We start from the raw sequence: 2,389 nt of genomic DNA, 5'->3' as shown, positions 1-2,389 counted from the left end.
GATTTGCCATGTGTTTGTGTGGTTATAAATTACACAAGCTAGTCTCTTTCACAAGCCCCACTTTTTTTTTTTTTTTTTTTTTTTTTTGGTAAGAAAAGCGTGATGTGTTCTGTGGAAAACACTTTGGCAGCTTCTAGAAGGTTCAGCATGGATCTCTCCTACATCGGTTTCTAAGTCTGCGTGCACTCAGGAAACAGATCAGGTATCAGACAAACTTCCAGCAGTGCCCAGAGCAGAAGTGTTCACAGTAGTCAAAGTCAGGGAAACCCAGATGGCTGTCAACCAAACAGTGGGGAAGCACACGGGATTCAGAAATGGTGGCTTCTATTCAGTGTATAAGCAGGAGGCAGCAGGAGGCAGAGGAAGAAGGATCATGGCCGGCATGGTCTACCTAGCGCATCCCACACCAACCATAGCTGCACAGCAAGACCTTGTCTCATAACACCCCAAAAATATTTTTTTGAAATCAGTCTACCGGGACTGGAGAGATGGCTCAGTGGTTAAGAGCACTGACTGCTCTTCCAGAGGTCCTGAGTTCAATTCCCAGCAACCACATGGTGGCTCACAACCATCTGTAATGGTATCCGAAATCACCTTCTGGTGTGTCTGAAGACAGCTACAGTGTACTCACATATGTAAAATAAATTTAAAAAAGATCTTTAAAAAAAATAATAAGGTTGGGGATTTAGCTCAGTGGTAGAGCGCTTGCCTAGGGAAGCGCAAAAAAAAAAAAAATAATAATAATAATAATAATAATAATAAAATCAGTCTACCGTATGCTGCTGTGCAGTGGTAGGGTGTAAAAGCCCTAAGTAAAATGATCCAATTACAGAATGACTACTATATACTTCCGCTCTGTGACATACAGTCCTGAAATTCAGAGCCGGGCCCATGACTATTGGCTGGGTGATTGGAGCGGGCTGAGAGCCAGGGTGTGATAGGTGGAATGTTGGTGGGGAGGGTGCTGGGGAAAGAGGAGGGACTGGTGAGCCAAGGTGTAATGGGTGAAGTGTTGGCGGGGAGGGAGAGTCGGTAGAGAAGATAAATGTCTGTGGAGATGGATGCTAGGGATGGTGTCACGCAAAGAATGTGCTTAAGATACTGAGCTCCTGCACTGTGTGGTGTGGACACATCAGCATATAGAGTCCTGAAAGGACTTTGGCAAGCATACCATCACCTGCAGTTAGTCACCTCCAGGCCCACTCTGTTCTTGCTCAAACTAGGTCTGTGATGAAGCCATACTTGCCAAGCTCTGCCTCTTCCCGATGAAACCTGAGGAGAAATGCAAGGAACTTGAGAAGGGGAAGGAAGGGACTTGGTTGCCATGTTGGCTCTGATGGCGGAACTCTCTGTGGGACCCCAGCTTCAGTGTGTGAGCATCTGGGCTCCCTTCTCCGTCCTGCAGGCTGTCCAACACACATGGCTATTTCCTCCTGTAGACTCTGTACCCTGGCCATGCCTCTCTCCTCTGACTACCCTCACCTCCTAAGAGCCCCATTTTGCAGGGATCCTTAGGGCTCTCTCTTCCTAGGACCACCAACCTGTACTGAATACTTGCAGGTGTTTACGTCTCTGGGCACCGGGCATGGCAGCACACACACCTGTGGATAAATCCTACACTCAGAAGCAGAGGCACAAGTACAGAACACGCCTGAGCTACAAGGCCAAGCTGACTTAGTGAGAGCTGGCTCAGTGGTTGAGAGCACTGACTGCTCTTCCAGGGGTCCTGAGTTCAACCACCTGTAATGAGATTTGATGCCCTCTTTTGATGTGTCTGGTGTATCTGAAGACAGTGTACTTACATATAAAAAAAGGATAAAAGAAAGTGCTTGCTGCTCTTGTAAAGGACCTGAATTTGGTTCCTAGCATCCCTAGCGTGCTATGCCGGCGTGGGCTCAGGAGCGGCCGGTTCTAGAGTACCATGGCACGCTACCTCTAGCTCTGGTTCCAGCAACGGCCACCCTCCTGGCTCCCTGACACAGAATCTGTTCACATTCCCTGCAACCACCCTCTTCAGTCACTGTCACAACCCACACCAGCCTGACCAAATCAAAACTTCAGAAGCTTGTAACTTAATTTTTTTTTTTTTTTTCCGGAGCTGGGGACCAAACCCAGGGCCTTGCGCTTGCTAGGCAAGTGCTCTACCACTGAGCCAAATCCCCAACCCCCGGAAGCTTGTAACTTAACAATCAGATTTATCTCAGTAAATTTACACTCCACAAAACGTCCACACAATAAACTCAGAGCCAATTGATAATGATATAAACCGCCCACCTAGATAAGATGAATTGACCTATAAAAACCCTTCCCTTAAGAATTATTCATAACTTCCAGTGGCCACCTAAGGCCACATGGATCTGGTCGTCCTCCTCTGCCTCCATCTTGGTTC

This window comes from Rattus rattus, chromosome 4, assembly GCF_011064425.1.
Source record: "Rattus rattus isolate New Zealand chromosome 4, Rrattus_CSIRO_v1, whole genome shotgun sequence".
In the NCBI taxonomy this organism is placed as follows: domain Eukaryota; kingdom Metazoa; phylum Chordata; class Mammalia; order Rodentia; family Muridae; genus Rattus; species Rattus rattus.
Note: the sequence above shows the minus strand (reverse complement) of the source record.